This window comes from Chelonia mydas, chromosome 4, assembly GCF_015237465.2.
Source record: "Chelonia mydas isolate rCheMyd1 chromosome 4, rCheMyd1.pri.v2, whole genome shotgun sequence".
Classification (NCBI taxonomy): domain Eukaryota; kingdom Metazoa; phylum Chordata; order Testudines; family Cheloniidae; genus Chelonia; species Chelonia mydas.
Genome location: NC_057852.1, coordinates 1796123 through 1808449, shown reverse-complemented (window position 1 = coordinate 1808449; position 12327 = coordinate 1796123).

Here is a 12327-nt window from a genome sequence, read left to right as displayed (position 1 = left end):
AGGGGGCAGAATCTGATTTCCTACCTCGGACTGTGACCCTTGGAATCACTGGGGACCTTGGGGTTTATCCTTTTTGGTTTCCGTTTTCCTCTTTCTCCTCCTCCTCTCTCTTCTTGCTTCTTTTTCTCCCTTTGCCCTGCTTCCCTCATCTACCAAGGAGGGGGTGTGTGTGGAGTGTGGGGCGAGGAAGGGGGGGTTGCTCACATTGCGGGAGGTCCTCCCAAAGGGGTGGGTCCAGATCTGAGAGTGATCCCCTCTATGGTGAGCTGGGCCCTCCTTTGAGACATCTGGTGAGACCTCTCAGCCTCCTGCCCCTCAGCGTCTGAATGCTGACTGGCCGAGCAGGGGGCTATCCACAGCGAGGAGACTCGGGTCCTTTTGGTCTCTTTCAAATCAGGGAAATAAGACACAACCAATCCAAAGTATGGGATTCCTCTTGCTGCTTCTGTCCATTAATTGTCTCTTAGCAGTTGATGATTTCCTCCAGTGTTCTAGGTCTTCTAAAATACTTGCTGAATAATTCCTGTGAACAACTGTTGGTCTGTAGGTCACCTGAGAGCAGTTTATTCTCATCGGTCAATGTATGAAATTCAAGATGTGGCAGACAGGTTGAAAGTCAGGAGTAGTGTTTCCTCTCATTTGTTCTGTCCGTGTGTGGAATTAATTTTGTTCTGTGCACCAATATGAAAGTGAGAGGTGACCCCTCCCCTGTCTCTGGGTGCAGATTGCAAAATTCATTCTGCACATGGACGGTGTGTGGCAGGGTGAGGCTGAAGGTTCGGAGTGTGGGGAGCGGCTCAGGTGGGGCAGGGGGTTGGGGTGTGGGCTGTTGGGTGGGGTTCGGGACGCGGGGCTCCGGGCTAGGGCTGATGGTGGGGGTGCAGGGGGAGGGGGGTGACAGCTCCGGCTGAGGGTGCGGGCTCTGGGGTGGGGCTGGGGATGAGGGTTTAGGATGCAGGTTGCCCGAGGGAGAGAGGACTCCCCCCAGCCCTCTCTCACCGTAGCAGCTCAGGGCCATGTGAGAGGCACCTCTCTCATGGCCGCAGCAGCTCTGGTGGGGCCGGGGTTTGGGACTGGACGAAGGGGACGGGAATCATTTTTCCTAAGTCAAAAGGGGGAAGGGAAGGGGTTATGCTTCATTTTTTACCTCATCAACTTCGGTCCCGTCTAATCTCCAAGATGCTCTGGAAATAAGACACCGTGTCCTGTGGTGAGCTCCCAAGAGCAGAGGGTGGGAGAACTCCAGCAACTGAGAGGGCAAGGGATTTACCGCCAGATTGTTTCAAATGCTGCATTCGTCAGGTGACATTGAACAGCAACGCTCAGCTAACATCGTGGAGAAAGGAATTCTCTGCTAAGGATTCAAGGTGCCCCTTTGGCCAACTCCACCCCTTCCCTGAAGGGAGTGTGCTCAGAACAACCCCTCCTCAGCCGAACACACACAAACCCCCCGCTGGGCGCCCAGCAAAAGCAAGGGAGGGGCTTGCTTGGATTGTTTTTACTTTACAAAAGGTTTTTTCAGAAGCATTTCCTGTTCCCCATGGGAAGGAAGCGGATGGTTGTGGGGAAGGGAACCTCAGCGTGGTGGAGCTGGGAATTTGCGGAGAGGCAGAGGGAGGGGAGTGGGTGAGGGGGAGAAGGGGCAGTTGCGGGGGAGGGAGGCTAAAGGGGGTATGTGGGGCAGCTAGGTGAGGGGTTTGGGGGTAAGGCTGAAGGAGGGCAGTTGGCTGTAGGGGGGAAAGACTGAAAGGGCAGCTGGGGAGGAGCCTAGGAGGGGGGAAGGTTGAGGGGTGCGATGAGGGGAAGGGGACCGGGGCACTTGGGGGAGGCTGAAGGGGGGCTGAAGAGGTGAGTGGGGATAAGGGGACATTTGGAGGGAGGCTGAAGGGGTGATGAGGTGAAGGGGGCTCGGGGCAGAGAGACAGCTGGGGGGGCTGCTCATCCCCACAGGAGGGGAGGAAGAAGAGGAGCCCTGTATCAGAAGCTGCTTCTTTGTTACAACTTGGTACTTCACTGTTCCTGAGCAGGGTCCTGGGATCAAAAGGTTCGACAGGGAACTAGAGAGATTCCTGGCGGCTCGGTCCATCGATGGCGATTAGCCAGGATGGGCAGGGATGGTGTCCCTAACCTCTGTTTGTCAGAAGCTGGGGATGGGGCGACAAGGGATGGATCCCGGCATGATTCCTGTCTGTTCATTCCCTCTGGGGCACCTGGCCCTGGCCACTGTCGGCAGACGGACACTGGGCTAGATGGACCTTTGGTCTGACCCCGTCCGGCCGTTCTTTGCTCTTCTGTTCTTATCACCTGCTCAGTGACATCTGCAAGTTGCTGCCCTCACTCACCACCAGCATCTGCTCCCTGCAACCAAAGGCAGGGAAAATCCCCCTGAAGGGGGGAAACTGGAGGGGAGGGCTGGGCAGAGGGACAAAACTGGGAGCGGATCAGGGGTTCAGACAGGGGGGCTGCCCTGCCAGATAGGCGCAGAAGAGAAAACCCCCAGATAGAGGGTGGCAGAGGGGATAACAGTTCCCACAGATGGGGGGAGCCATCAGCAGCCGTTCCAAAAGAGGGTGTGGTAGATGGTAGAAGGACTTGTGTTCCTCACTGGATAGGTCCCTCTCAGCACCCCCTCCCCAGGACTGTGGTGTTAAAGGCCCCGGGGGGCCCAATTGCTCCAGGGACCACAGCTCTTCTCTCGCTGACATGGTGGACTGAGCTGTCAGTGGAAACTTGATTCAGGGAAATAGTTTACACCCTCCCCCCAAACCCCCTCAGCATAACGCAAATGGATACTTGATAAGTGTTAACCCAGTTTCCAAGAATTCCTGGCCAGTTTCCTGTCATCTATAACATGTCTGCTTGGAGCCTCATAGGAGCCTCCAAATGTGTCCTATCTGCTGTTCTGATTGCCTGAATGGTCTCCCTGTCCTGAAACCCCCTGGCTTGCTGTCGTTCCGCATCTTTTCATGATTGATTTCTAACAATGTTCTTTGGATGACACTGTCCAGTGGAGCAGGAACCCACCCGAGAGGTCGGAATTAGGAAACCCCGGTGATCCAATCCCCCGGCCCGAGCTCTTTCATTATTTAGCTGCAGGGAACCAACTTCCACAGGAGCGCGGGAGAGAGCCCCACCACAGCACCGTGCTCACACACTGACCTGAAACATGGGGACCCTGGTTCAATCCTTCCTCCCTTGCAGACAGTGGGGGGTGACGCTGGCAGCACCAGCTCATGCTCAGGCCTCCCTGAGCCACAGATCGAGCCCAAAGGCAGGCTTGCCTCGGTGGCAGGACAGAGCAGAGGGCCCAAGGGGAGTGTCTGGGACTCCCTCTTCAGGCTGTTGCCCTGCCTGGGGAGTTGGCTCTTGGTGGGTGAAATCAAACTATCGAGCTCCCAATCCCCATGGGGTGTGTGCCCTGGTGTGTAACACTCTGCCCTGAGGTTGGTACTCACGCCCCGAGCTGGACACCTCCCCCTCCTCAGTCTCTCCCATTCAAGGGCTTGGCTGGCTCCCTGCCCAGTGAGCTGGCTTTCGTGTGTTGTATTGTAAGGTGCCTGTGTGGCCCATGCGCTGTACGGGGAGTTTAGGCACCTAACTCCGCTGTGTGGATCCGTGTTGTTCCTGTGATTTTCTAGCTGTCTAAACGCATGGCCTGTGACACTCAGCATTGCCACACCTCCGTCCTGTCCAGGGCTGCACCCTGTGTCACCAGTCAGCTCTCTGCAGAGCACAGCTGAGCAATTCCTGATTGACAGGGGTGTGTCCAGGACAAGAGACAGAGCACAGACTGGAAAGTGACACCTCACAGCAAAGCCCAAACGCTGCTCCTCGAGGCTCGCTATTGCCTGTGGGTGCTGGAGGGGGACACTGTGATGGGATCCCCCTGAGGTGCAGCCTGGGACCAAGGGAGCGCTGTGCCCCCGGAACCCTCTCCAGCCTGGGCTGTATCTCACAATGCCCTGCTAGGGACCAGCAGCACCCCCGCCAGGTGCTGTTATCACCCAGCTTGATCGCATGAATGCTCCCGGAGCCACTCCTGAGTCACACAGGGAGGCACCAGCCGGATCCCCCCAGCCCCCTGCTCCCAGCCCTGTATCTCAGGAATAGGCTCTCTATAGTATGAATTGCTTCCCCACTTCAGCAGTGGAAAGTGGCTCTACACCAGCCTTTGGTGACTGAGGAATTTACCATCCACTTCAGGGAAACTCACTGGTCAAGTTAAACAGGTCAACAAGTTTATTGGCGACAAAATAGAGATTTTTCAGTGGTATTAAGTGAAAGCCAACAAATCCGAGTTAGTTACCAAAGGAAATAAACACCTAAGCACACAGTCTGAACTCCCAACCCTCCTAGACTGGGCAGCAACGAGACAAAGCCGTTTTTCTATCGCCTCCTGGATTTTGCAGTCCCTAGCACCCAGATTTCTCCCTTGAAATCTGGGCCACTCCCCTTAGTTGCGAGTCTCAAGTCTTCAGTGTTCCTTCTTGCTTGCAGTGTAGGTGGGGGAAGGAGAAAGGCCAAGCATGGGCCCCTGGGTTTGGGTTTGGTTTTTGTACCCTCAGCCCATGTGCTTGGGAAGCACCAGTCCAGGCATGTCTGGGGTGGGGGCGGGGCATTGCTCAATCTCCCAGCAAGGTGGAGCAATTCCCTTGCTGTGGCCTCAGGCAGGTGAATCATTGAATGGGAGCTTCCTTGCTGGGCAATGGCTGTTGATGGGTGGTTTCACACCCCACCCGGGGGTTGCTGACCTTCCTTGCTTGTATCTCCTAACCTTTCCCCTGATACATGTAAACCATGCCATGCAAGGTAACATCACAATTCAATACAAGATGAGGAATATGGGGGTTACAGGGCACCTAGAGGAGTAGGATTTTATGTTTCCATTTTGCATAATGAAAGAGAAGGGATAATCATGTATTAAATGGATTGATGTAGGATAGGATTTGACCATATTCTGCCAGCCACCCTTTCTGAGAGCAGGAAGGAACGGCCTCGTGGGCCATTGGTAAAGGTGCATCAGCCAGATTCTGATGTCTGTGAAAAGGCCTCACAAATGTCCAGATGGTCAAGAAGACGTGAGAGACTTGGAAACAGCAGGAGACAATCAGAAAACATCCACTGTATCCGACGCTAAACATGTTAGCAGCATTGATGACCTCAGCGGCGAGGCAGGCACCCTGAATGCAAGACAAAGAAGAGCTAAGGATGGGAAGCCAACAAAACCACTAAATGATAACAGCGGAAAACCCGGAGATTAACCCCATTTAAGGACTAACGATTGCAGAATGACATTGCAAAATCCATAGACGAAAGTGGGAATTGACAAGTCTAAAGCTGGGGTGTTTTGCCATAAGACTCTGGGTTCAGTCCTGCAAAGCCTCGGAGCATGGGATCGCGACCGACGGAGCCCAGCTCCTCACTTGTGTTCAATCTAACTGCCCATTAGATTGACAAGAGCTACAGCAAACTGGTAACTGTAAAACCATCTGCAGGACGTGTGAGTGTGTGTGCGTGTTTCAGTGTCTGTGTGATTAAATGTGTATGCTTACAGTTGTATTTTCAATAAATGCGGCGTATTGCCTTTCCCCCTGAAAAGATCCCATGTGCTTCTTATCAGCATAAGGTGCTCCCCCAAGGTACAGAGCGTCACAAACACGTCTCATGACTCTGCCCCCAACAACTGGAACTAGGACATGAATGTGGAAGAAACAAGAAGAATTGTGTTAATGGTTTATTTACAGTAACTGGAAAGCAAGAAAGTAAAAGGAGCTGAGAAGGACCTTTCATAAGCACAACATATGGCAAGGAGACCAACAGATTTTGAGAACACTTTTCTTAATGGCACTAAAGTCACAGAAATGGCCAGGAAGTAACCCAGGGAATTAATGAATTACCATCTCACTTGAATAAATCTCTCTGTCCCGCTCACTGTCCCTGTTCCTTCTCCTTTTGCTTTGTTGTTGGTCCAGGAGTAGATTTTCTTTCCCTGCCCGAGAGCATGATTGGCTGTCGGTTGCCCCATCCTCTTCTGGGAGCATGTGCAGAGAACTAAAAAAGCTTTCAAAGACTGGGCTCTTTCCCTTTTGATTTTCCTTCCACTCTCTGTCGGCCTGTGTCCTTGCTGCCCTTTTGCTGCTGCTTCCAGGTGGTTGGTTTGAGGTCCATGGGGTCTGTGGTGTCCCGGTTTGGGTGGGTTATTGGAGGAGGGGGAGGACTAGTCTATGGCAACAGCCTGCGATTTGCCTTGCCTGTCCTGCTTGCGCTTTTGGCTTCACTTTTGGGTTTTGATTTTTTTCTTCCACTATCATCAGTTCACCACGTAACTGTCCAGTGCCTGGTCAATGGCATGGCTGTTGGGTTGGGTTGGGAGGGGCAGCACCATGGCCGCCCCCAGGGGGACACAGCATGGCTGTGGGGGGCTGTAGGGAGGGAGGGGGCTGTGGGGGGGGGCGGCTGCAGCCTGGCTTGGGGCGGAGGACAGTCGGGGGGGGACTGTGGAGGGGCTCGGCCACTCTGGGGCCTGGGGGCTGGCGGGGAGGGGCAGTGGGGTGGCAGCCGGCCATGGCTGTGGGTCAGTCTTGGGGCATCTCAGGTGGGGGGCCCCAGCGGGGGACGGGGGGTCTGGCAGTGCCCCCGAGGAGAGAAGGGGAGACCTGCCCCCCAGGGAGCTGCTCCCGGTGCAGCCTGTGGGGGCGGGGGGGCCCAGACTGCTCCCAGTGGGGGGCTGCGAGTCCCTGCCCCGGGCAGAGGGAAGCTGCGGCAGCTCCCCGGGGTTGGGGGTCCGCGACATGTGGGGCGCGGGGGGCAGAAGGGGGGCCGGGGGCTCTGAGCCGTTCCGCCCGGCCCCGAGCTCCGGAGAGCCCCCGGCCCCACCCCTGCTGTCCCCCCCCCACAGCCTCCGCTCCCGGTGCCGCCGGCCCATGCTCCGGGCAGCAGGGCGACGAGCCCGGCCGGCCCCGGGGCTCTGTGCGGCGCGGCCCGGCGGCCGGTCCTGGGGCGGCCGGTCCTGGGGCAGCCCCCCCAGCCCCCGGGGATCCAGGCAGCGCGGTCAGGGGGCAGGGAGCGGGGGAGGGGTGGGGTAGAGGGCAGGGGAGTTCGGGGGGGGGTCAGGGGCTGGGGGGCGGATGGGGTCGGGGCGGTCAGAGGGCGCGGAACAGGGAGTTGAATTGGGGGCAGGAGGTCCCAGGGTGGTCAGGGAGAAGGGGTGGTTGGATGGGGCAGGGGTCTGGGGGCAGGCAGGAAGCAGAGGAGGGTGTGGATGGGGCGGTGGGGGGCTGGCTGGGGTGGGAGTTCCAAGGGCTGTCAGAGGACAGGGAGAAGGGGTGGTTGGAGGGGGCAGGGGTCCTGGGGGGCAGGCAGGAAGGAGGGGGGGGTTGGATGGGGTGGTGGGGGCTGTTAGGGGCCGGGGGATCCAGGGCCCCTCAGGGAACAGAGGGGTTGGATGGGGCCGGAGGCCCGGGGCGGCCGTCAGGGGGCGAGAAGCGGGGGTCGGATGGGGGCGGGGCTGGGCCATGTCTTGCTTGTTTGAGGAGGCCCAGCCTCCCCTAACTGTCCCTCCGTACAATTTCTGAACCCCGATCCAGCAATCAGGCCAAAATTTCCTGCCCCTGGCTTAGGGCCTATATTTCATGCAAAGACCCATTGGGAGTGTGGTGAACATTGCCCCATTTCTGAAACTGGAAACAACCCCCCTGGACAGGGCTGGGAAAACAGAGCAGAGCAACTGGAGCCTGAACCCCCTCGTCAGAGACTGCGATGGAAATCATCTCAGGCATTGGCATCCTGACAGCAGATACCTGGCTGTGTCGACTCTCTCCTCAGGCCCTACGCGACCAGCACCCCTAGCCAATTGCCTGAGATGACGGGGCGTCCAGGATTCCAGGTTTATGGATCTTGGGTAGCAGATAGAAGACCCCTGGTCGGGGTTCCAGGGGACTGGTTTGTTCTTTGTGCTTTTTCAGGGAGTTTCTTGAGCAGAGGGTGCAGTTTCTCTTGGTCACCCCTGAGTGGATCAGAGGGGAATGGGCTGGAGAATGTGGAGTTGGAGAGCTGCCGAGCAGCCTCTTGTTCATATTCCAACCTATTCATGAATGACGACAGCACCTCCTTTGTCAGCCCTTTTTGATTCGGATGTCCGAGTTGTTCCTGAGGCTGTGGACGGTGTTGTGTTCTGCACGGCTGAGGTTATGGACCAAGGTGATGCTGCTTTTCGACCACTTCAGCCCGTGCTTGTCGGCTGAAGCACTCGAGTTGAAGTCCAGTCTGCTGTTTCGACCTTCAGGCAGAATCCTTCTTTTTGTCGTGTTGGTAGGAAGGTCTCTGTGGATTAGTGTGTTGTTCAGAGGTGTGTGGAAATATCCTTCCGTCGGAGACGCGGAAAGTAGGCATTCCAGGTCAGCGCAGAACTGTATCATGTTGGATGGGGATGGAGGGGCAGAAGGAGAGGCCACACACGACACCCATTTCCTGGACACTACAGTGCTTAATAAGCGATGGTCACATAAACACCACCCTATCCTGGACCGCTATACTTACCTACATGCCTCCAGCTTTCATCCAGACCACATCACACGATCCGTTGTCTTCAGCCAAGCTCTAAGATACAACCGCATTTGCTCCAATCCCTCAGACAGAATAAAAAACACCTCCAGGATCTCTATCAAGCATTCTTCAAACTACAATCCCCACCTGCTGAAAGGAAGAATACCCAGAAGTCACCTACTCCAGGACAGGCCCAACAAAGAAAGGAACAGAACGCCACCAGCCATCACCTTCAGCCCCCAACTGAAAGATCTCCAGGGCAGGATCAAGGATCTACAATCTATTCTGAAGGACGATCCCTCACTCTCACAGATCTTGGGAGACAGGCCAGTCCTCGCTTACAGACAGCCCCCCAACCTGAAGCAAATACTCACCAGAAACCACACAACAAAAACACTAACCCAGGAACCTATCCTTGCAACAAACCCATTGCCAACTCTGTCCACATATCTAGTCTAGGGACACCATCCTAGGGACCTAATCACATCAGCCACACCATCAAATGTGCCCAAATACAGTTTGTTAGTCTCTAAGGTGCCAGAAACTACTCCTCGTTTTGTTTTTGTTTTTTGCTGATACAGACTAACACGGCTCCACTCCTGAACTAAATGATTGCATCTCTCCCCACAATCGATCTAGAAGCACAAAGAACACCCTGGAGACCAGGCCTTTAAACGTTAGGAAACATCAGAGTTAAGGTGACGTGTACATACTTCGCGCAGTGCTGTTATGCATGTGTGTTATGATACAGACTCACAAGTGTGGCCTTGGGGTCAATTCCCTGCCCCCCACAGCATCAATTTCCTCCAGACTCCCAAGGGAAGTGGTGCTTCCTCCATCCCTTGATGAGATGCCTTTCTCGAGTCTGCTTTGGTCCAAAACTCGCTACTGCGCCATGCAGGAGGCCTGTGATGTGTAGGGGGGCCAGATGAGATGATCTAACAGTCTCTTCTGGCCTTCAAGTCTCCAAATCTCTGCAAAACCGAGTGCGGCACATTGAGCATCCTCTGATGGTTCCACGTGTGGCCTGCGTGAACCCTTGCACGACCACTGAGTGTGTGGGGGTGACCCAGCGGGAGCAGCTCAAACACACACAGGAGCCGGCTCGGGGCAGGACATGAGCCCTGCAGGGCAGGGGTGGGGGTGGCAGTGACATCACAAGGGCCTTTTGCAGCACTCAGCTGATTGGTGAAAGGAGGTTGGGAGGCGGTGACCTCACAGAGAGTCCACGACAACGGCCAGGGAGGACAGGCTGCAGGGCAGGGGATCTCAGAGACCCCCGGGGCTTTGCTGCAGGGAGTCTCCTTCTTGAGGTGTCTCCTTGAGGACTGAGAGAGAATTGCGAGAGCGGAGCGGGGACGGGCGGGGTGAACTCGGTCTCTGGGTGCGCGTGGGGCCGGTGTGGACTGAGGGGAAGAGGGCGGCAGGGGCCGAGGGCGAGATTCCCAGCCCCCGTCGAGCGCTGGGGAGCGAGGGCTCCGGCTCGGCTCTCGCAGCGGCTCTGGCGAGGGATGGTGCCGGAGCTCTCGCCGGAGGGGAACACGGCAGGAGGGGCCTGAGCCGCTTGGGCCTCTTTCCGAGGCGGAACCAGGCCTCCGCTCTCTGCCCTCTGCAGACCTGGCTGCGAGGTCAGTGCTTCCAGTTCCTCGTCCGCACTCGCCGTCGTCCTCCTCACCGGCCGTGGGCGTCCTCGCCGGGACGGGGCTCGGGGGGGTTAAGCCTGGGGAGGGGCCAGAGTCTCCTGAGCAGAGTGACTCTGTGGGGTGCCGTTAGAAAAGGGGCTTTTTGGTTGTGATGCTCAAGGTGTAATGGAGGAGAGTTGGAGGGCAGATCCCCGCCGTGTGGAGAAAGCAAACAGAGGAGCCTCCGAGACGTTGCCGACTGAGATGGTACTTACTTTTTTTTCCCTTGTGCTGGGTTTAGTACCAAGGAAAAGAAGTCAAGCCTCAGAGTCTACTGCCCTCATGCGACGGAAAGTGAGTGAGAGCAGCGAGCCTGTGACCGTTGTGATGCCAGGCAAGAGCCCTCTATCTGGAGCCGAGCAATCACCAGTCTCGATGAGGTAAGTGTCTGGTTTGGTGGGACTCTGCTCACACCCCACCTGAGTCCGGTAGGGAAGCCCCGTAAATTAGGGTTTTTTGTAAGAAAAGGTTCCTGATCAGCTGTGGTTACGAGGGAGAAAAGGTCCCCATTTTCAGAGGCTGCTCGTTTCTCTGCAGGAACGGTGTCTCCTCCGCAGCAAAGGTTGGATCCAAGAGGATGACTCCAGTGATGAGTGGCTTGCCCTGCTCTCATGTTTCTCTGTCTTCTCTCGTGTGTTCGCCAACTCTCTCTTCTCTTCTCTCCTCTTCTCTCCTCGTGCCGTGTCCCTTCACAGGTCACGGGTAAGGTGTGCATTCCCACAGTGAGGTCTCGGGAGCCATGGAGAAGTCGGAGGAGGAAAATCATGCCGGCAGTGGGTGCGAGCGTGGAGCGGTGACTGTCGGGGTTAACTCTGTCTCGGTTCATCGCGTGCTGATGCGCGGATGAAGGCAAGATTTCCAGCACCAATGGAGCATTGTATAATGATAGCCTACGCGATGTGGCCCACTGAGATGGTAACTTCTTTGTTTTTCCTCCTTGGTCTGGGTTTAGTCAACAGTTACTCCCCTCATCGGATGGAAATCGAGCGAGAGCGGTGAGCCTGCGAGCACTGTTGATGCAGCCAGGAGTCGTCCGGTTGGCAGCGGAGCAGTCGCGAATCAGTGAGATAAGTGTCTGGTTTGGTTAAGGCTTTGCTCACGGCCCGCCTGGCTCCAGGTAGGGACTCCCCATCAGCTGGGGCTGGGTTTTGTAAGAAAAGGTTCCTGACCAGCTGTGGTTAGGAGAGAGACAAGGTCCCCATTTTCAGGGGCTGCTCATTTCTCTGGCCAGGAACGTGTCTCCTTCGCAGGAGAAGGTGGCATCTAGGAGGATGACTCCAGCTGTGAGTTGCTTGCCTTCCTCCCATATTTTTCTCTCTTCTCTTGTGTGTTGGCCAACTTTCTCAGTCTCTCTCTCTCTGCTCTCCTGGTGCCGCCTCCCTTTGTAGGACACGGGTAGGTGTGCATTCCCACAGGTGAGGTCTCGGAGCCATGGAAAGTCGGAGCGGACGAAAATCATGCAGGGCATAGAAAGGCTGCTGAAAGTACCTGAAGAGACAAAGGAAATGAGAAGGGGGAAGTCCAGACTAAAGACAGGAGTCTAGTCTGTAAAGAGAAACAACGGGAAGTCTAAGCTACAGAAACTCTTCAAGATGCCAAAAGACATTTAGGATGGGAAATTACTTCTTGAATCCAGTCTCTTTAAATCTTAGGCTTAGTATGCGTGTGTATTTGTATTTGCTTAGTAATCTGCCTTCTTCTGTTTGCTATCCCTTATAATCACTGAAAATCTACCTTTTCTAGTGAAACTATTTTTGTTTATTATTATTATTATTAAACTCAGTTTGTGCAACTGGTGCTCCGTGAGGAAATGCTTTGTGTATTACTCCAAGGGCCGCCCGGTTTCACTCTTGCTCCATGAGGGAAATGATTTGAGCATGACCTGAATTGGCCACCCACTGTCACTGTTGGTCCAGGAGGGAAATGATTTGTGCATTACCCTGAGTGCCACCCGGTGTCACTGTTGCTCCGTTGGAAATTATTGCTTTGTGCAATACCTGGATTAGCCCCTTGTCCTGTTGCTCCAGAGGGAAATGCTTTGTGGCATACACTGATGGCCACCCGGTGTCACTGTTGCTCCTTAGGAATTGATTTGTGCATT